The sequence below is a fragment of the Mobula birostris genome, chromosome 7 (assembly GCF_030028105.1).
Source record: "Mobula birostris isolate sMobBir1 chromosome 7, sMobBir1.hap1, whole genome shotgun sequence".
Taxonomy (NCBI): Eukaryota; Metazoa; Chordata; class Chondrichthyes; order Myliobatiformes; family Myliobatidae; genus Mobula; species Mobula birostris.
Genome location: NC_092376.1, coordinates 73,901,555 through 73,923,616, shown reverse-complemented (window position 1 = coordinate 73,923,616; position 22,062 = coordinate 73,901,555). Strand labels below are relative to the sequence as shown.

The window sequence follows — 22,062 nt, the reverse complement described above, 5'->3', positions numbered from 1 at the left end:
ACCTCTTCATCAATTTGAAATCCATTGTCATGTCATTGAATCAACATGTTAGACCATTTTTTCTCTCTTTCCATTGCTGCTGCTTCACCTGTTGAGTATTTCCAATATTCTGTGTTAGATTTGGTCATTATCTTAATTTTTGATCACCAAATAATCCAACTTCAATATCACAGTAAAGGCAAACGTAATCTATTGTTCCAGTTTTTGCCGTGTCATTTTGTATAAATTGCATGATATGAAGGACCTTGTAAGATCTTTGAGAAATGAAACTTTATTTTGCCATCAAAGGCTACCAGTTGGGAAGCTTTTTTATTTACTGAATAAAGTGTGATGTCTTCACTTCTTGAACTGAGTGTGAAATCAGATAGCAGAAACAGACTCTTCAGCCTTCAAGGCACACTGGCCTTCAAGCATCCCCCACAATCTCCCAACTCTATATTTTGCCACACACCTAATTACTAGGAATAATTTACAATACCCAGTTAATTTTTCAACCAGCAGGTGTGTGATGTGTGGGAGAATGCCAGAGCATCTCCATGGAGTCACAGGAAGAACTTGGAAGATCCACACTGACAGCACTGGTGGGCAGGATTGAACTTGAGCTGGTGGAGTTATGAGGCAGCAGCTACCCTACAGTACATCACTGTGCCACCCTTGTTTCATTAGACCATTTTGTATACCGATTAATGGTTCACCATGTGTAGGGCATTGATCTGATATGCACCAGCTTTGAAAAAAGATAAGGAAAAGTAGCTTTGTATTCATTATAATGTGAGTCATCTGCCCAGTCCTTGAAAACACAGTTTTGCCACAGTCACTACTAACTTTTTTCTTTGTCAAGGAGCTGCTAGCGACCTTAAGGCTTTGCTCCTGCGGTCATCCCAAGAGAAGGGTAACCAGGAGTAGCAACTGGTCCAAAGAAGACAGATCCAGGGTCTCCATCTGCAAAATCCCCATGTCTGATGATAAGGGACAGTTAATATAAACCTTTTAAAAAGGGCTTTAAATAAATTTTAAAATTACTGAAAAGTACAATATTATGAATTAATAAACATATGAAGCAAAATAAAGAAAATCAAACTTAATATTTATTTGCCTTTCATTCAGTGACCCCGGAGTTTAAGTATCATTTGGGCAAGAGCTTGTGGCATTTGTACATAGAACTGTATTCAGCTGATCAGGAAGATGCAGGAGATAGTAAATGTGAATTTGTACAAGTCAGGCATAAGCAGTAGAGTTTTAGATGCCTTCAGAATTGTGCAGAATAGAACTAGGGAGGTTATCCAGAGGTAACCCAGGTGTGCAGTAGTAGTGTAGAAGCACAACTGGAGACCAACAATATTATAGAGCTGACTATTGAACTGATAAACATGAATTCCAACATTAAACTGTAATCTAATAGGCATAATTTTGCATGCAGTCTGCTGCAGTTTCAGACACATGGCAAGAAAACTGGTGATTAGGGAATGGAATTTATGACGGGGACATTCGGATCCAGTCTTGGTTTCTGCTCACCTGATTCTGGAAAAGAGACGAACAGTCTAACAGTTTAAGGATAGTGGAAGGTCAAGAGAGTTGATGATGAGATAAAGCTGCTTGTGCATAGTATACAAATAGAAATTGACTCTGGGTTTGGGCATGCTTTTCCAAAGAAATAAGAGGCCATAGAAGATCATTGAAGACAAAATACAGAGGGAGGAGAAAGGATATGACTAAGAGCTGTCCAGTTGGGTGATGATGCTTTAGAGGAGGAGGCTGGGGATTAACTATGTCAATGGCTGTAGATGAGTTGAGATGGATTAAGAGGGTTAGATTACCTTTATTTTCACTTGCATGAATGCACATCGGGGACTTTGATGAAGATTGTGCTGGTATTATGATGGTGTAGGGTGATACTTGAGGGGGAGGGGAATCAGAGAAGGCTTGGGGTGAGCAGAATTTTGGAAGGCCACAATACTGATGAGGATGTTGGTACGAAAAGGAAGACTGGAGGTAAGGCAAGAATCTCCAGTGGCAGATCATGGGTTGGCTTTCTGAAGAGCAGGATATTAGATATGGCAAAGTTATTTCCCATGGTAGGGGAGTGCAGGACAAGAAGGCATAACTTCAGTATTCAAAGACGTCCATTTAGGACAGCAATGTGGAGAAATTACTTTGGTCAGAGGGTGGTAAATCTATGGAATTTGTTGCCACGAGTGGCTGTGGAGGCCAAGTCATTGGGTGTATTTAAGGCAGAGATAGATAGGTTCTTGATTAGCCAGGGCATCAAAGGGTATGAGGAGAAAGCAGGGGAATGGAGATGACTGGAAGAATTGGATCAGCCCATGACTCAATGGCAGAGCAGACTCGATGGGCTGAATGGCCTATTTCTGCTCCTATATCTTATGGTGGCAGCTTTGAAGGAAAGAAGTTAGAGAGCTGTTAACAATGTCAGCCATCATATGGGCCAGGAAGGAAGATAAGACTATCTGTAGTTTAATGGGAACAGGGAGACAACACAGTTAAAAGTATTGGGAGAAAATAGTGACAATATATGGTTCAGAATGATTGTGAGCTTAAAAGACCACCTGGAAAGTTGTGAATTTGAGAAGGGGGTGGCAGCATTTACAGTAAAATTTCTAAGTGAATATTTAATGGAACAGCAATATGCTGCTGGGTTAGAATCTCCGAGCTGCTTCACAAATCCTACAACAGTTGTTGGCTTTCAGCTCTTTGACAGGCTGTGAATGGGTGGAGTGTTTCACCAAAGTGCATCGTTCATAACTAGTTTAACCATTGTTCATTTATGCAGGAAAACATATTTTGGTGAAGCAACATAAAATGCATGTTTTTTACAGGTGCAATAAAGTGCTGTCCTTAAATCCAGTGGAACCAGGAGAAAATATTATGTAATCAAGGCTAAAGTTTGCAAAAGATTATTTTGTAATGCCTTGTCATCTTTCCCCTGTGCAGTTAATCTTCAAAAGGAACTTTGTAACCACACCAAAAAAAATGAAAACAAACCTATGGAATTTTGTGCAGTTTTCTGCAAGTAATTGATCAGAAACTCCATGATGTAAAGCTATATTTTACAGATGATGTTAACAATTTGAATAAGATTGGAAATTAGTATTTGATCACCTTTTTTCCCCAAACTTAGTTTCATCCCACACTTTTTTTTAATGTCAAATTGAAGTATCTGAAAGTACTTGCTGCAATGTTGGATTTGTGGTGCCTGTTAGATAAATGTGGCAGCTATTATCTACCAACAGATTCTCATTTTATGAGATATAATCCTGCTCCTTCCAGCATTTATTGGGGAATAAATATTCTGTACTTTTATCACAATGAATTGCTTAATGCCCACTGGAGTGGATAGATTAGACCTTGGACTGTTCATCATGGACAATACAACAGCAAAAAATTATCTCAATACAATGAAATGCCTGAAAGGAGTTTGTCAAAATGGGATTTGGTCTATTCCACACATATTATTGCGTGTGCATGTGAGAGATGAGAAAAAGGTAAGGATGGGAGGTGGATTTTAGCATACTCTACATGAGGCTTGCCAGTTTGCATTTAGTCAACTTCAATTTGACAGTCACATTCTGGCTGAACAATGCTCTTGCATGAGCATTATTCATACCTTTTGACATTTTGCATTTGTGTCTGTTTTGATCTTTTTTCTTCAGTTAAAACAAGTTCAATTTTGCAAGCCTCATAACATAGAGCTTAAGGAAGTGAAGATTTACCAGTGGCAATGAGAGAATTGATTGATTTCTCCTTCCCGCCGATTACCTTATGTGGTTGTAGAGTGTTGTGCAGGGTTGTACTCCAACGTTTAGAGATTTAGTTTGTCATTCATTTCTGTGTACTAATTCATTGGTTCTGTTTTGCTGTTTGGATATTATCCATTGTAAGTCCTTATTTGTACTTCATCAAGTATAAAGGTTGATCAACTCTAATACAAATGGTTAAATATTGTATTTTTAATTTTTACAATATTGTATTATGTAATTTTTAAATTAGTGTACTTAGACTTTCAACTTTCAGAAATAACAGTTTTGTGAATGGCTGCTGAGATAAAATAGGCGCAAGAGTAGGCCTCTCAGCCCCTCATGTTCGTCTGTCCCCTTCCCATTCAACTTGATTTTGGATGATCTGTCTCAGACAGAGTCAGGTTTATTAGCACGATATATGCCGTGAAATTTGTTGTGATGTGGCAGCAGTACAGGGCAAGACAAAAATTATATTGCAATCAATCAGTCAATCAATAGTGTGAAAGAGGAATAGTGAGGTAGTGTTCATGGGCTATTTGGAAAGCTGATGACGGAGGGGAAGAATTTGCTCCTAAAAAGTTGAGTGTGATCTTCAGGCTCCTGTACCTCTACCTGGCTTCCCCTACCTGAAGTCCACACACTCTCAATTCCTTGGTCTTGCTGATGTTGAATGCAAGGTTGTTGATGTGAAACCACTCAGTCAGCCAATCCACCTTGCTCCTGTACACCGCCTCATCACCATCTGAGATTCTGCCATCAACAGGGCCATTGACAAAATTTATAGATGGTGTCCAAGCTGTGCCTAGCCACATTGTCATGAGTGCAGAGAGTGTAGAACAGTGGCCTAAGCATGCATCTTTGAGATGCACCTGTGTTGATCGTCAGCAAGGAAGAGATGTTAATACCGATTTGCATTGACCGTGATCTCCTAATGAAGAAGTCAAGGATCCAGTTGCAGAGGGAAGTTCCAGAGGCCCAGGTTTTGAAACTTGTTGATTAGTACTCGGGGGATGATGGTAATCGATAAACAGCAGCTTGACGTAATTATTGCTGCTGTTCTTGTGATCCATGACTGAGTAGAGAGCCAGTGAGATTGTGTCTACTATAATTCTGTTGTGACAGTAGGCAAATTGTAGCAGGTCCAGATCTTGGTTCAGTGAGGAATCGACTCCCCAGTATCCTGAATTCCCTGATAGTTCAAAAATTCCTCCGCTTTAAATACCCACGGTGATCGAGCCTCCACAAACCTTTAGGGCAGATTTCACAGTTGTTCTTCTCTGTGAGAAGAGATTTCTACACAGCATAGTGTGACTACCCCCTAATCTTGTATCTATACGTTCTTCAGTTTTTGTTCAGTGGCTAGGATTTCTTTCACTCTCCCCTTCCCCCACCTCCTTCATGTTGTTCATAAGGCTGATAATTACAGCTCGTGATTTGGATAAAACCTCAGGATGGATTGAGGTGAAGACTGCATTTTGCTTTACTTTTAAAAAAGACTAAATACAAACTGTAATAAATCTTTTCAAAATAGCAAACAGTATAAAGTATGTCTTATGTCTAGTGATCTTGCCAGCAGTATTAAGTTTCTTCTCATTCAGTTTAGTGGGAAATGAAACTGATTGAAGGTTCTTTGTGCAGGTGTTGGTGCTGCAACTTTATGCTGTACAGACAAAATTTGAAAGGAGAGTGCAATCATAACCAAGTGAAAATCCCAGAGCAAAAATAAACTCTGGGGCCACGATCTGAAATCTACTCCCTTCTGAAAATGTTAGCCAACTTGCAGAATGTGTGTGGGTGGTGTGCTGACCTCATCAGTTCAAAGTGCACCATTCAGGCAGTAAGATTTCTGGCTGCTAATGGAAAAAGTGCTTTGTTCATGCAGGAAGCGACTTTCTATATGAAAATGCTCCGGAGATGATAAGCATATGCCTTATTAAAAAGTTTTGACACATCGGAGTTCATAGCAAAAGACTTAATGGGTCCGTAGGTAGGGAAACAGATCTGGAGTGGCTTAATTTGTATGTTTCGCCCACTTTCTCAGTTACTTAAAACTTTATAGACCCTACAATTAACTACTGTTGTCATTCAAAGAAAAAAGTTACCAGGTCTTCTGCTTCTTTCACTCTTCTTTGCTTCCTTCTTTGCTTCCCAAATAAGCAGCTGCCCCAGTTAACCAGAATCCACTGTAGTGTCATTTGATTTTGCATTAACAACTGCTAATTTATTTGGTCAAAACAGCAATTCGACAATGCCAGGTAGTTTAAATCAACTTCACTTGCTCCATCATTGAAATGTTCCCACAACCTAAGTCACTTTCAAGGACTCTTCATCTCATATTCTTGATATTTATTGTTTATTTATTTGTCCATTTATTGATATATTTATTTGTACATTTATTACTATTTCTTTTTTTTTGTATTTGTACAGTTTCCTTTCACACACTGGTTTGAATGCCCAAGTTGGTGTGGTCTTTCATTGATTCCATCGTGGTTATTATTCTGTTGTGGAGTTATTGAGTATGCCTGCAAGAAAAGGAATCTCAGGGTTGTATATGGTGACGTGTATGTACTTTAATAATAAATTTACTTTCACCTTTGAATTTTAGTTGAAGAACAATAGAAGGAGGAACATATATAGCACGATTCTATCTAGTCTGTTAGGAAGAGACATTCTGAGTCTATCTGCCCTCAAGGAAATAAATGGTGTGATAGCAGCACACTCAGAGAAAATAAATAACGGTACAAAATATGGAGCCAACCATGTAAAACAATCCAGAAAATCTAAATTCTTGAAGTATTTATTGTGATCCAAGAAGGAACAGAACTTCCAGTTCAGAGCTGTCTTTCACCGCCTCAGGGCCAGTCCAAGGGGATTTCTAGCCACTGAAACATGCTCATGATGATGACACGGAAAATGCAGCAGCCAGTTTAAGTGCAGCAAAATCCATAAACTGGAATGTGATGAAACCGCATATTCCTATATTTGCTGTTAATGAGCAATAAGGATTGTTCAGGACATCAAGGAAAATTCCCTGCTCTACTTCTAAGTAGCTTCTTGGGGAACTTTAAGCTTAGCACCAATGGTCAGACAGAACACGTTTCCATTACACTGGGCTGTAGGAATAGACTCTTGTGCTTAAATGCCAATTTGTGAGTCCATATTTTGTGTTACTCACTCAGACATGGTTAACTGAATTCCTTGATTAGGTTAATATCTAGTACTCTTTTTTAAATATCAATTATTTTATTTCTCTGTAAAGTCCTTCTCTGCAAATTCAGAATGCAGAGATTACTTTGTCAGTCCTGCTTTGTGGTTGGTGTGAGTGTGCGCGTGTGCACGCACGTGTAATTCCCATCACTCCAGAATACAAGGTGCACAGTCGCTGCTTAGTAAAGGCGATGTACTGTAATTAGCTGCTCCTGCTTTACTAACTCTGCACAAGATCATTACAAGTTTGGCGACGTGAGCTATTTTTATAACATGCTTCTCTACTGTATATACAGCAGTTATGTTTTGAAATTATTTCATAAACAGGGAGATGCAGAAGGCTATTAACATATCAAGTACAATGCAGAGATTTGAACTTGGATTTTCTAACACAGCATTTGGATTGATGGCCCTGGGATATGTTACAAAAAATGAGTTGATTTGGCTTGGTTGAAGCTGGTATTGTTCTTGTGGAGTGAAGGCCTACAGTGGAGGATTTTTTTACGATGCTTTGCAAAGCCGATGGCGATGTCTGGCGGCAGTAGCACACTATCTACCTTTTGAAATGCATAATCCCTTGGGAGTACACAATTCCTTTGGAATACACTCTGTTACATGCAGTCACGTAAAGTGTTTGGCCCCCTGTCTTCAAGGTAAAAAAAACTAGCAACAGTGCCACTGTGGTGTGCATTTAGTAGAAGGATGTCCTTGGTTCACTTTTGTTGTTGTTCAGTTGTTAAGTCGAGTCCGACTCTGTGGGACCTCATGGGCTCCTGTACACCAACCCTTCTTGTTGGAAATTGCCTGTCTTGGTTCACTACCAGAAACTGTCAGTTGGATTAGTGTGAAATTGTTATTTTCTAGTGGTTTAATCTTTCCTATGCTTGCTTGTATTTATATATAATTATCTATATAAGTGTAATTGTTCAGTGAACTTTCCAGTAATTGTAGTATAGCTTCTGTATTTTTCTAAAAGCTTTCTTAGTTTTTCGGTAGTTGGTGTGACAGCACTTGAATCTGGCTATTGTATAGGTTAATTATATCACTGGAATGTTGTTATCCTTATAGTCAGAGCTAAATTTTGCATATGACAGCCATAACTTCTTGGTTCTTTCTCTTCCTTCCTTGCTCACTGCCCTTGTAACATTCAGTAAACCACTGTTTTATGCCTGATTCTTAACTTCCGAACCTCTAGGCTGCAAAATCATCAGGATCCAATGAACCCAGCCACCATGTCAATGTTGTCTCCCATTGATGTGTATTGCAATATTCATGTACTTTTTAAACTGACTAGAGAACAGGATCAAGTTTTGCTGTCATTTTCTTCCGAATCAACGTAATTTGCATCCCTCGTTAAGAACCCTAGTCTAGCACAAGTCACTAGCCTTGGAAGAGTGAGGCAGAAAATTTCACTGTTTTTTCCTCTCTGTTTTTTTTCTCTCTGCACATAGAGTGTTTGACGGTCTTTTGTTTTAGTGGGTTCTACTGGGTTTCTTTGTTTTGTAGCTACCTGTAAGAAGACAAATCTCAAGTTTGTATCAAGTATACATACTTTGATAATAAACGTACTTTGACTTGACTTTGGTAGAGGAAATAAGTTGTACATTAATGTTACTTAAGTGACATTGGAGTCTATTCACTGCATTCTTTTTTTTGCCTTAGTTCTGTGATGGGTATTTTTAAGGGGGAAGTTGATAGTTTCCTGATTAGTCAGGGCATCAGTGGATGTGGTGAGAAGGCAGGTGTATGGGATTGGAAATAGGCAACACACACACACACACACACACACAATGCTGGAGGGACTCAGTCGGCCAGGCAGCATCTATGGAAAAGAATAATAGTCAACATTTCAGGCTGAGGCCTGAGTGCCAGCATCTGCAGATTTTCTCTTATTTGTGATTGGAAGTGAGAGTCAGTTGAAAATAAATAGTTGTTGTGCGGAATAATGGCATTTTGAAATCTGAATAGGTTATTCATGATTTGTTTATTTGGATCCATTGAGAAACCAAAAACATCTAAAATATGTTTGTATCAGAGTGTTAGAAACAGTAAAGAGACTCTCAGGATATCTGGGTAGTTTTTTTTTCTCCCACCTTCAAATCTATCCTAAAGGGAATTACTCACTTATGTGTAGATTTCAAGAGACACTAGTATGCCTCTGTTACACCCCTGAAATGCTGGTGCTGGGTGGTCTTACCCACGTACAACGTAAGCCGCATTCCAGCAGCACTTGGGGTGGCAGCAACCCCAACTGCCAACCCCTGTGACATTTGTGGGCAGTTGAACTAACAGATCAAGGATTACAACCCTGGGATTTTTGCCTCACTGCACCGCTGGAAACTCCAAGTTTACTTACCTGATGTATTGTTTAATTTCCTTTGTTGAGTTCTCACGATGAATCAGCAACTTTATTGAGTATCAGGTGAGTTTGATCCTTGCCTGTACCAAACCATTTTATCTCCGTTCTGCTAGAAATCCTGAGATTACATTTGGTCCTAATGGGATTAGGAAAGGTAAAAAATTAACCAGGGCTGCATTTTGATCACTGTCCTGTGGTCTGAGTTTAGAGTGAAAGTGGGGAGATTTTGGCTGAAAATAGGATTGAAGTTGGTTATACTATCCCCTTTAGTCAAATTCATTGCATTCAATGCCAAGGGTCAGTTACACGTAAAGGCCACTAATGTGAAATACCACAGGGAGCCCAGTGACCCAGCAAAGAACCAGTAGGTCTGGGGAGAAAACTGTGGAGGAAACAAAATGAATGAAATTGTACACAATAAATACTATTGGAGATATTAGAATGCAAGCAGCTGATGGCATGACCGTTACTAAACCCAAGCAGACTTACCAACCCACAGGTTGAAGGTCCGTCTTACATTACATGTTTAATGTTGTTTAAAAACTATATTGCTGCTGTCATGCCTCATTATACATTGCACACTAGTTAAGTATAGTTTTTTTTTCATGCAAGGGTTTATTAGCCTCTGTAAACTCTAGTAAGCCGAAGATATATGAGCCCCTAAGTCTCAAAGAACCTAAGACCGAAGTCCGTGGTGGTTACGAGAGAATGTGTAAGTATGATACTGTGCTGAAGGAGAGGCTACCTTATCATTATGCATTCATGACTAACGATGGGCTACGTGAATTTAACAGCACCACGCTCTATACTTATCTTACAAACAAATGGAAGGTAATTATTGGTAAAGCTTTAAAATGTGCATGCCTCAATCAGTACATCAGTTAGTGTTACAAATAGTAACACATAAATCCACCTAAACAAATAATTATCTTTTAATTCAAATCTGTCCCTAACCCAGGCTTGAAAATTTTATTCAGCTGAACCACCCAAGTTTACCATAGCTTATTTTAGTGTCGAAGCTTTGCCCTTTCAATCCCCAGAGTGGACTGCACACAGTTGGCACACTCATCTTGTGACATAATGTATTGACAGAGACTTGGGCAAACAAACAGTAGTCACATGGAGGTAAAGATGGAGCGAATTAAAAATTATGTCATTCCTGATGATTTTGAGAAGCCAGCAGAAGAATAGCACATTTTAAAAAAATGATTGCAGAATGCATGGTTCAAATTTGAAGGAAACCTTTTATAATGACAGAGTTAAGTCCCATTCATATAGATCTCTCCAAGCTTATTAATTCCTTGAGAAGACATCTATTTTCTTAGTTAGATTTGAATCCAGACTTGCACTGTATCAGAACACACAAATGCTACTTTATAATTGCCTTTTGGAGAATATGGAAAAGAGAATCCATGTATTGAAATGCAGAATTTTACCGCCCCCCCCCCCACCACCCCACCTTCCCCACTGCATTGTCAGGAGTAAAATGCTGATATCCAAATAAAATATTCAGCTCATCTCCTCACCTTACGGCCAATTTTGCTAGCCATGCCTTCCAAATGTTTTAAATCCAAATGAATCAAAGTCTCCCTTAGCACATAATTTTCCCCCACTTTAAACATCACAGCTGATTTACATGTTTAGTTTTCCTGGGTGGCACAGTGGGTGCAGTAATAACTCTGTGTGAAGAATTGGGTTAATGTTCGGCTGGTTTAGCCTGGGTCCCAGATGTGTCAGTCTCTGCGCAGCTGGCACAGCAGATGGTTGAGAGAGCTGCCACAATCCTTAAAAATAACCAGCAATTTCTGAGTGTACAGACGTGGGAGAACAGGCAACAGAACAATATGTGGATAGTGGGATGCAATGCCCAACATGATTATCAAAGAAATAACAAAAGAGGATGGTGTAATGGAATAATTCTACTCTTGCAGGCTGTCAAATTGCTTAAAAGCTTAAGCTAGGAGCAAGTATTAAAGGTCAGGGAAAAAAAGATTTACCTCAGAAGATTTAAAATGGAGTCTGGAGAAAGTGGGAGGAACTGAGAAGAAATCATTGAGGATGGGGACCGGTTCTGCCAGGCAAGGGAGGGGGGACTGGTTGTTTTTTTTATTGAGAAAGAAGCAGAGAGCTTTAAGGCCGTCTTGATGGAGGATAGAAGTGTATAGGGACTGGATATCCATAATGAAAATGAGACGGTCAGGCTAGAGAATTGAAAGTTAGTGAGGAGATCGAGGATGTAGGCGAGAAGGGACTGAACCAAGGGGAATAGAATGGAGTCGCGGTATGAGGACATAATTTCAGTGGGCAGGAACAGGCAGAGACAATGGGCCTACCTTGACAGTCAGGGTGTGTAGATCTTTGGTAGGAGGTAGAAGCAAGCACAGTGGGGTAAGGGAACTATAAGTTTGGTGACAGTGGATGGGACTTCCCCAGAGTTGATGAGGTATTGAGAGGTTGTTGAGAAATTATTTTAATACACCTGAATAAATTTAGAATTAGGTGAAAGAAGCTAAATTGGTAATGATAGAGGGAAGGAAAAGTTAAGGAAGCATCTGAAAGAAGCAAAGGAAGCACAGAAGAGAAATGAGAAGAGCATCCAGGAGAAATATAAATACAGGGACAAGGCAGAAGTGAAACTAAAAAGAAGCATCTTGGAGAAGTAAATTCAAAACAGAAATATCTGAGAGAAATACAATTACAATCAAAGCTATAAACTATGTTTGCAAATTTAAATATAACAGAAAAATTGGAAATTATGCTGGATTTTGTTTAAAAAATGAATTGGAGAGCTATTATTTCTGCTGGTTAGAGTCATCAATTTAAAATGAATGCTAATAGACTTTAAAACAGTATTCCTCATCTCCAGAATTATAGGGCATTATTGGAAAGTAGTCTGGTGCCCTAATAGTGTGTTCATTTTCTGCAATTATGTACGGAGAACTGCCCCTCACCCATCTCCAATGTTGATATTTAAAGGCATTAGAGGTAATGAATTCCTGCCTATCAGCATCCTTTTGCAAACCAGAGGCTTGAATCTAAACTTGACCTGCCATGCACATGCTGTACTTCTTGGAGTAGTTTAGGATCATTTGCAATAAGTGTCTCACATTCTTATTTCCAAAATCCCTCTGCTTGTTACAATGCGGAGTCAAGAGTGACTCGTAGAAAGTTTTCAACTTGTCTTCCAACATGCTGTCAACTTCCTCCACCGGAAATGACAACTGACACTAGGCATGTATGTACCCTGAGGGATAGACCTCAGTGGCCACTCTGTTAGTTACACCTGCACACCTGCTCATTCATGCAAATATTTAAATAGCCAGTCAGATGGTTGCAACTCAATGCATAAAAACATGCAGACATGGTCAAGAGGTTCAGTTGTTCAGAGCAAACGGTTCATTTGTTGTTCAGACCAAACATCAGAATGGGGGAAAAAATGTGATCGAAGTGACATTTCTGTGGAATGATGGTGCCAGTCAGGGTGGTTTGACTATTTGAGAAACTGTGATATCCCAGGATTTTTCAAGCACAGCAGTCTCTAGAGTATACAGGGAATGGTGTACAGAGAAAACAAAAAACATCCAGTGAACAGAGTTTTGTGGGTGAAAATGGCTTGTTAATGAGAGAGAAGCCAGAAAAGAATGGCCACGTTGGGCACTGATATGATCATTGCCCTTTTGAAGCAGGTGGGAACTTCTGCCTGTAGCAATGAGAGATTGAAAATGTCTTTGAGAACACCCACCAGTTGGCTGGCACAGATTTTCAGAACCCTACCAGCTACATCATTGTGGCCTGTCACCTTGTGAGGGTTCATCCTCTTGAAAGACAGCCTGACGTGGGCCTCTGAGACAGAGATCACAGGGTCACCGCGTGCAGCAGGGATCTTCAAAGCGGGCATAAAAGACGTTGAGCTCATCTGGGAGTGAAGCATCATTCCATTCATGGTTGGGCTTCGCTTTGTAGGAAGTACTGGACTGCAAACCCTGCCAGGGTTGGCGTACATCAGACTCCGCCTTTATCTTCAGGTTGGAGGAACAACACCTTATATTCTGCCTGGGTAGCCTCCAACCTGATGGCATGAACATTTTCTCAAACTTCCAGTAATATCCCACACCCTTCCCCATTCCCCATCCCTTTTTCCCTCTCTCACCTTATCTCCTTGCCTTTCCTGCCCATCGCCTCCCTCTGGTGTTCCTCCCCCCTCCCCCTTTTCTTTCTTCCATGGCCTGCTGTCCTCTCCAGTAAGACTCCCCCCTTCTCCAGCCCCGTATTTCTTTCAGCAATCAACTTCCCAGCTCTTTAGTTCACCCCCCCTCCCAGTTTCAACTATCACCTCTCCCCTCCCCCACCTTTCAAATCTACACCCAGTCAAAGGGTCTCGGCCTGCAACGTCAACTGTTGTTTTTTCCACAGAAGCTGCCTGGCCTGCTGAGTTCCTGCAGCATTTTGTGTGTAGAACAGAGATGAGAAGGAATTTCTTTAGCCAGAGAGTGATGAGTCTATGGAATTCATTGCTACGGCCATCTCTGGAGGCCAAGTCATTAATTATATTTAAAGTAGATTTTGATAGGTTCTTGGTTAGTCGGGGCATCAGTGGTTATGAGGAAAAGGCATGAGAATGGGGTTGAGAGGGAAAATAAATCAGTCATGATGGAATGACGGAGCAGACACTTTGGGCTGAATGGTCTTATGGTCTTAACTCCCTACAAAGGATTGCAAGGACTGCTATGAGGACCATCAGAGTTTCTCTTCCACCCATTAGAAATAAGGAGTGCTGCATACGCAGGGCAATTAATATAGTCAGTGATCCCACCCATCCATCCAGTAATCTCTTTGACCCTCTACCATCAGGTAGGAGGTACCATAGGATAAGGACAAGAACTATTAGGGTGGGAAACAGATTCATCCCCCAGGCTGACTATAGGACTCCCTGCCACCACCCAGGTCTCACCACCTCTGAAGCACTAGTGGCATTACAGGTATACTATTTACTTTTTAGCTTGCACCCTATTATTTGTGTGTGTGAGTTAAATGTACTATGGAGGAATGTTGTCTTGTCTTATACTTGTGTGTGGTTGGGTTGAATAATGATAAATCTGAATTTATCCAAGGTCCTGAGGATTGATAGTGTAGGTGTAAAATTTTTCTGCTCAGGCTAGAGAATCTGGAACTAGGGGACAGTGTCACAAGATTAGTACTATTTCATTTACGACAGAGATGGAGAGAAATTTCACTGATCAGACAGTTGCCAGACCATTGATTTTGAGGAAGGAACCTATTGAACAACACCCTTTACGGCAGAGGCAATGGCACAACAGGCAGGCTACAGGGTTGTGAGAACATAAACTCAAGCCTAAGAGAACAGTGCATCAAATAAAAGATTCATAAAATAGATAGTCCTGTGTTTAGTTCCTGCATGTTAAGTTGAACTGCTGGCCTTGACATCCAGTTTTCACTTACAGTCATAGCAAAGAACATTTAGCCACATTGCAATCTGCATTCTAAATGTTAAGCATCAGTGACTACACTTTGCCACTTCAAATATATTCCATTATGTTTCATAATTTTCTCACTGTAAATGGAACTTATTTCTTTTCTTGATTGTGTGTGCTCTGGTGCGGAAACAGGTCACCCCTTAGGGTTAAGCAGTTATCTGTTAACTCACTGATGTAACAACACTGGTTACCCTCTGAACTTAACTATCAGGGGATAACCAGCATCATACATCCATAGGCAGTAAACATCCTTTGCCTGTATAATGTACATATTTCATGAGGCATTTACAAAGTTCAGTTTAGAAAGACAAAATTGAATCAAAGTGAGATCCAAACAAATGCAAGGAATGAAGAGAGTGTTTAAGTACTTAAAGCAGCACCAGAAAATGAATTAGTGGAAAACCTAAATGCAGGCCTGCCTTCCAGTAAGAGTGATGCACGCAGTGAAGATGTGTTCAGGAATGAGTTGTTAGGGCACGCAGCTCTGGAGGTTTGAAGGGAAACAGGATTTCTGTATTAGTGATGGCATGTAAAACATTGGAAGGCCAAAACATCTACTGAACATCAGATGCAGTTCACAACCTTGAAGCTGCCCCGGATGTTATTTTCCAGTGAAAGTTCAATAAATGAAGGGGTGAACACACATTTTTCTCAGTTCCGTTTCCCAGTACCCTGTCACGCTTTGTTCTTTAGTGTTCATCCTCACTTAGGTGTGGAAACAGTGATGTGGGTGGAAGAGGAAAAACTGTAACCGTACCGCAGTGGTTGTCTTCCTGTCCTCGGCTAACAGCTGTGACATTTCATTAGGATTGGCTGCTTAGATCAGTCATAATTTTTGTTCTTAACGAACAATTTTCCATTGTCATTCTGTGCAATAATTCTGCTTGAGTGGTAAGTAAGAACCTTGTAAAGTTTTTGACTATACATGAGAATTGCTGGGACCTTGATCAAACCGGGTTTTAAACCTGGCAATGAGTCAGTTTCTCTTTTCATTGGTGGAATAGTAAGCTCTTTTTCTTTTTGATTTTATAGGAACTGGCACATATTATCTAAAAACACAGACATAAAATAGTGAAGTAGAATAAACAGCAATGCCATTAACCATTGTGTCTGTTTTTTCATTTATACCAGAGATCTTAAAGTCCTCCTTTTATCCAATTTCAACATTCTAGATATGTAGGAATTTCTTTAAGCACAATTTTATCTTAAATGCATTTTACACATACATGATGTAATTAAAATGTTTTATCAATTAAATAACAAACGAGAAAATCTGCAGATGCTGGAATTCCGAGCAATATACACAAAATGCTGGAGGAACTCAGCAGGCCAGGTAGCATCTATGGAAAAGAGTACAGTCGACATTTCAGGCCAAGGCCCTTCAGCAGGACTAGGGGAGAAGAGATGAGTCAGAGTAAGAAAGTGGGGGGAGGGGAGGAAGAAACACAAGTTGACAGATAAACTGTGGGGGAGAGGGTGAATCAAATAAAACTTTTTTGTCTCTGTAGTGATGCTTTTCGGATCCCTTGACCTCCCTGTCTCTTTCACACTGTTCCCCAGCTGAAACAAGAGACAACAATGCCTCCCACAGATCGTGGAAATAGGCTTTCTGGCTTAGCTTGTCCATGCTGTGTGTTTCACTCAAACCTTGCTAAACCTCTCTTCCCTATGAACCTCTCTAAATGACTTCTGGACGTGGTATTTATACCCACCTCCGGCAGCTTTTCCACATATCATGCTATCCGCTGTGTGGAAAAGATTGCCTCTCAGGTCCCCTCTAAATATTTCCCCTCTCACCTTAGATCAATGAATGCCTTCCACTTTTAAAATACCCTAACCTGGGAAAAAGACTGTGACATTCATCTTACCCTCATGATTTTATGACCTCTATAAATTTAACTCTCAACCTCCTACACTCCAGGTAAAAAAAAAAAGCCCAAGCCTCTCCGGTCTTCCTTTATGACTCATGCAGTCGGGAATCTGTTCTGCACCCTCTCTAGCTTAATCATACCCTACCTATAGCTAAGCGATGGGAACTGCACATAATACTCCAAGTATGGTCTTAGCAGCATCTTGTACAGTTGAAGCACTATGTCCCATCTCCTGTACTCAATGCCCTGACTGCTGAAGACAAGCATGCCAAATGCCTTCACCACTCTGCCTGCCTGTGTAGCCACCTCCAGGGTATGATGGATGCACCTGTACTTTGTATTCTCATTGTTCTACAGCCCTCTCAAGGGCGTTGCTGTTCATTGTTTAAGTCCTGCCCAGGTTTAACTTAGAAAAATACAACAATTTACATATCTCTGAGTTAAATTCCCTCTGCCCCACTTTCCCAGTTGATCGAGACCATCTTAGATAACCTTCTTCATTGTCAACTATACTTCCAATATTGATGTCACCTGCAAACTTGTTAAAGTATGCCGTCATGTTCAAAGTTCAAAGCAAAATTTATTATCAGAGTAAATATAACCCTGAGATTCTTTTTCTGCTGGCATGCTTAGCAAATCTATGGAACAGTAACTGTAACCAATGGGCAATATAAATAGCAATAAATAACGAGTATGAACTAACAATATAAAAGAGCCCTTAAATGAGTGTAGTTCCCCTTTTGTTCAAAAGCCTGATGGTTGAGGGGTAGTAACTGTTCTTGAACCTGGGGTGCAAGTACTGAGTCTCTTGTACCTTCTACCCGATGGCAGCAGTGAGAAAAGAGCATGATCTGGGTGGTGAGAATCTTTGATGATGGATGCTGCAACGTTTCATGTAGATGTGCTCAATGGTTGGGAGAGCCTTACCTGTGATGTACCCTTCACGTATATTCACAAATCATTAGCACAATTAAGAAACAACAGTGGGCCCAGCAGCACACCATTGGTCACAACCCTCCACTACCACCCTCTTGACTCCTGCCACCAAATCAATTTTCTGTCCAATTGGACAGTTCACACTGGATCCCATGTGATTCAGCCTCCAGACCAACCTACCACATGGGGCCTTGAATATTATAAGGTGGCTGTTACATCATCCCTCCCACGCACACCCATCTTCTCCCTCTCAAGGTCTTGCCTATCATCTGTCAGCTTATACTGTTCCTCCTTCCCACTTCACCCCTTCCTTTCCAGTCCCGATGAAGAGTCTCAGTCTGAAGCTTTGACTGTTTACTTCCCTCCATAGACGCTGCCTGACTCGCTGAGTTGCCCCAGCATTTTGTATGAGTTGCTCAAGATTTCCTGCATCTGCAGAACCTCGTGTGTCAGTGGATTGGTTCCCATCCATTTTATCCCCTAACCCTTGGTTTGCTGAAGTCAGTGCAGTGCCCTCCATTGCAGCTGCATACCACAAGGCCTGACTTTGAGTTGTGATGAGCATGCAGCTAGAATCGGAATCGGATTTGTTACCGCGGACATACTACATGTTGTGAAATGAGTTGTTTTACAGCAGCAGGACTGTGCCAGACATAAAGTACAGTATACTATAAGTTACAGTAAGAAATATTGAAAGTAAGCAGAGCAAAAATATGTTTACGGTCCATTCAGAAATCCGATGGTGGAGGGGAAGAAGCTGTTCCTAAAACTTTGAATGTATATCTTCAGACTTTTGTAACTCCACCCTGGTAGTAGTAATGAGAAGAGGGGACATTACATATTTTCATTCTCATTTTTAAATTTTATTTATTTTTATTTTATTGAGATACAGCACGGAGTAGGCCATAAGATGTAGGAGCAGAATTAGGCCATTCAGCCCATCAAGTCTGCTCTGCCATTCCATCATGGCTGATCCTGGATCCCCACTCAACCCCATACACCTGTCTTCTCGCCAGTCCTTTGCTGTACTAACCGATCAGGAAACAATCAACTTCCACCCTAAATATACCCACGGACTTGACCTGCACCGCAGTCTGTGGCAGAGCATTCCACATATTCAGTGTTCTCTGGCTAAAAAAAAATCCTCCTAATCTCTGTTCTGAAAGGTCACCCCTCAATTTTGAGGCTGTTCCCTCTAGTTCTGGAAAACCCCATCATAGGAAACATCTCCACATCCACCCTATCTAGTCCATTCAACATTTGGTAGACTTCAATGATATCACCCCGCATTCTTCTAAATTTCAGTGAGTACAGGCCCAAAGCTGCCAAACACTCCTCGTATGTTAACCCCTTCATTCCCAGAATCACCCTTCTGGCCCTTTGAGCCATGCTGCCCAGCAAACTCTGATTTAACCCTAACCTAAGTGTGGGACAATTAACAATGACCAATTAACCCACCAATTGGTATGTGTTTGGACTGTGGTGGGAAACTGACGCATCTGGAGGAAAACCATGCAGTCACAGGGAAAACGTACAAATTCATTGTTCGATCTCACAAATCATCATCCCAGCACTTCCAGTCAAGGTTTGCTTATGAAAAATGTCAGTTAGTAAATTAGCTAATTATTCTGTAATTGAATTTTTTTCATTGCAGCATTAGGTTGTAAAGAAGAAAATATTAGTTTCAAAGTGCTTCCCATTTCCCATCTATGAACAGCATAATTTTAACAGTGGTTCTGGGCCGGCACGGCAGCAATATAACAAGACTTGCTCTGTTTCATCACGTGCATATCATTTTGTTTTTTCTGTAGCAGGATTAAGGGGATTAGTTGAAGGCAAACATTTGTGGGCTACCTCCCAGGTGATGTTAGGTCTCACAATACTGAACTCACTCCATTAAGTTGGAAGAAAGGATTTTAAAACTGTTTATCCAGGTGATGATTGTAGAAGGGACTGTGGGAGTGATGGTTTGTTACGGATATTGTGCAATAGGATAGACGACCATACTTCAGAATCCAGATTTGTGGCCCTTGTATGATGGGTTGTTTGTGTAGTTAATTATTCTAGAGGGTGAACAATGTGTTGGTATCCGAGGAGGAAAAAGGGGATGAACAAGTTGGTGCCTCCCTGGCCTCAACAATATTTTCTGGTAACTGCTGTCATTCTGAAAGTGTAATGTTAAGAAAAATCACTCTTACTGATAAAAGAATTTCCTATTTGCTTCAGCATGTGTTGCTTGAAGCATCAAACTACAGTGCCAGTAATTGCTGTGAATTCAGAGTTAGTGAACATTTCCTACAGATTGAAATTATTAAGAGATCAAAACTACAATAGCTCATTTTTCAGAGAATGGAAAGTACATTTAACAATAGAAATGGTATTTTCTTTGCAGTTTCCCTCTTTCTGTGGAGAATGCAGAATATATGAGCTAGTGCACTAGGGATTTCCCTAAGGGAAAGCCACAAACTGATGTAAGATACAGTTCCTTGCAAGGTCCCCGAGACACCGGAAAGTGAAGGGAATTGTGGGTGTACAGCTGCAGTGGTCATGGGCTGGAAAGTACTTTTGACTCATAGTGACCTACCCTGTGATTCAGCAGAGATGCCAGTGAGCAGAACTTGTTCTGTTGTGCCCACATTTCCAATAAGAGGCTGAAATGAATGCAAGTTACCTTGTCTTCCCCATCTCTCTTTACACCAAGATACATAAGAACTAATTATAGGCTGTTGCTAGTAATCTTAAACTTAAAAGTCCTGATGATGTGGAAATTTCTGAATAGTTCTCCAGTGATAGTTTTCAAATGCTAATGAGTCTACACTTGTTCTTTCTTCATTCAGGGTCATTTAGGACCTAACTAACTTGTCATTTTCCAGAAGAAGTGTCGTTAGTAATTTTAACTTACTGTAAAACTTAGATCATCACAATTTACCTATTGCACTCTTTAGTAATGTCAGAGCTCTGACACCACGAGTTTTTCTCCCTCGATACTCTACTTGGTCTTACTGTGCCACATGTCAATTGAGTCAGTTGTTGCTACATCAGAATCAGGTTTATTATCACTGGTATATGTCATGATGTTTGTTAACTTTACAGTGGAAGTACAATGATAAATAAATATAGAGAAAAAATGGAGTTACATTAAGTTTATAAATGTCTATTAAATAGTTAAGTTAAAATAAGTAATGCAAAAAAACAGAAATGAAAAAAGTAGTGAAGTAGTGTTGATGGGTTCACTGTCCATTCAGAAATTGGATGGCAGAAGGGAAGAAGCTGTCCCTGAATCACTGAGTGTGTGCCTTCAGGCTTCGGTACCTCCTTCCTGATGGTAATAGTGTGAAGAGGGCATGTCCTGGGTGGTGGGGATCCTTAATGATGGACGCTGCCTTCCTAAGGCACTGCTCCTTGAGGATGTCTTGGATACTATGGAGGCAAGTACCCATGATGGAGCTGACTAATTTTACAAGTTTCTGCAACTTATTTTGATCTTGTGCAGTACCCCCCCTCGGCCCCCATACCAGACAATGATGCAGCCTGTCCGAATGCTATCACAGTACATTTGTAGAAGTTTTCAAGTGTTTTAGTTGACAGATCAAATCTCCTCAAACTTCTAAAATATGTATGCAGTCTTGCCTTCTTTACAGCTGCATCAACATACCAGGAACACCTGTTAATTGATTTGTTTTCAAGCCCAGGTACTGTTGTGGGTGTCATTATTGACCTACCTATACGTTGTTCTTCTGGAAGTCCGAGATTGTGATTGTTAGATTGAGATTGGACCTAGTTGAACTGTAATGCCTCTCGTCCATCACTGAACGTGTATTCATCCTCAAGGTTCACGTGTATGACAATTGTATTGCAGAAATAAATTATTGTCTTGAGGAAGGGAAGAAAATTGACGTGGAGTAAACATTTGGAATTCAGAACAGGAATGTAGAAGATATTTTTAAAGTGTGTTTTCCTAATTTCAGGAGGCTGAAACGTTGTGTGGTGTGGTTCTTGTTGCACTGTGGTAGTACTGTGTGGTGTGGTATGGTGTGATCTTTGTTGTAGCATGGTAGTTGCAAGAGCCACCATGCTCACTGCAAGCTTCCTCAATGAAATAAATCACTGACATTAAAAATTCTTTTGCATTCCTTCCTTGATTTCTGAATGTTTACTTCATGTAAATTTACTTCCCTCCACGAAGAAAGTGATTTCTTTCTGTAATGTAATGCAACTATTAGATCATAGGATTCTAAGGTAGGCTAACTAGTCATGTTTGGCAAAAGAGTGCATCGGCTCAAACCTAACCAAACTTAATTTTGAGTATGAGACCCATTTTTCAAAAATGATGAGATCCACCTGTTTTTACTTCACCTGTGTCTCAGAGTCTTGAAGCCAGCTGGGCTGAGCCATTTAGCGGACACAAATTCAAAATTGAACCTCATATCTTTTGA

The 22,062-nt window shown here is 40.4% G+C and overlaps 1 protein-coding gene across 2 annotated transcripts in view; it reads left to right on the top strand.

Annotated features, from left to right (window-relative positions):
• The window catches only part of maml2 (mastermind like transcriptional coactivator 2), a 360,164-nt gene that overhangs the window by 225,986 nt on the left and 112,116 nt on the right, over positions 1-22,062 (top strand). Inside the window, exon 1 of one of the 2 annotated variants that reach the window (XM_072263423.1) lies at positions 15,617-15,710. The exons of the other annotated variant lie outside the window; for it this stretch is intronic. The gene's annotated coding sequence lies outside the window, so the exon portion shown is untranslated. Of the gene's footprint in view, positions 1-15,616; positions 15,711-22,062 lie in introns of those variants that run through there. 2 annotated transcript variants of the gene reach the window in all.